The sequence below is a fragment of the Cynara cardunculus genome (genome assembly GCF_001531365.2).
Source record: "Cynara cardunculus var. scolymus isolate 2C chromosome LG 3, CcrdV1, whole genome shotgun sequence".
Lineage (NCBI taxonomy): Eukaryota > Viridiplantae > Streptophyta > Magnoliopsida > Asterales > Asteraceae > Cynara > Cynara cardunculus.
Genome location: NC_037530.1, coordinates 30,567,110 through 30,568,289, shown reverse-complemented (window position 1 = coordinate 30,568,289; position 1,180 = coordinate 30,567,110).

The window sequence follows — 1,180 nt, the reverse complement described above, 5'->3', positions numbered from 1 at the left end:
CAACCGTGTGCACAGCAGGTGGTTGCTGCTGAAATGCTGAAGCATTAGGCTGTTTTACAAAAAATTTATCCGTTAGCTTATATTTTCATGCTCCAGCAAGTTAAACCACAATATTTTAGCTCCATAACAAGAAATATAAAGAACTAAATTAAAATGACTCAAAGTGGGAACGAAAAATAACTAATTTTAACTTGAAAGACGTAAAACGGATGCATTATGTGTTAAATTCTCAACACATATCAGTAGCATAATGACAGGTCATTTTGTGCGTCTCAAAGCGTCGCTCATAGAAAACAGAGAATGTCGTTATAAAGACGTGCATTTTTTATTTTCTTTTAAAAACAAAATTGTTTTATGAATGTGAAGAGTCAGTCAGTTTAAAAAAGTACTGCGAGACTTCATTTAAACAATTTAGCACTAAAAACAAGAGAGTATTCAGTGATGATTTTAAGACATCATGTTTCAGTGAAGAGAGTCACTGAAACTGGCATTTAAAAAACTTTTTGGTCACTGAAGAAAAAGAGTCAGTGATTGTTTTAGATTTTTAAGATAAAGTATAAAGATATACTTTAAGATGTGGTGTGTGTAGACAATCACTGAGACCACCTTGTAAAATATTTTATCACTGAAAAAGAGAATATTCGATGAAAGTAGATATATTTACTCAAGAGTTCAGTGTTAAGTATAGAGCACTGAATCATTTCACTTACTGAGTGATGTTTAATGACTGAAGGWTAATCTTYAGTGTTYAAMATTCCCAATTCGCTGATCAAGATATTAAATCTTGTCTCATCAAGAGGCTTGGAGAAAAGGTCAGCGAGTTGATACTCAGTTGGAACGAAGTGAAGTTCAATATCACCATTCATAACATGATCTCTGATAAAATGATATCGGATCTCAATATGTTTGGTCTTGGAGTGAAGAACAAGGTTGTTTGCAATTGCAATGGCACTGGTGCTATCATAATAAATAGGAGTCTTGGAAAACTAATAGTCAAGTAGCTGATTTTTCATCCAAAGAATTTGGGCACAGCAGCTACCAGCGGCTACATATTCAGCTTCAGCAGTTGATGTGGACACTGAGTTTTGCTTTTTGCTTGTCCAGCTCACCAACTTTCCACCTAGAAGCTGACAGCCTCCTGTGGTGCTTTTCCTATCAATTTTGCAACCTGCAAAATCAC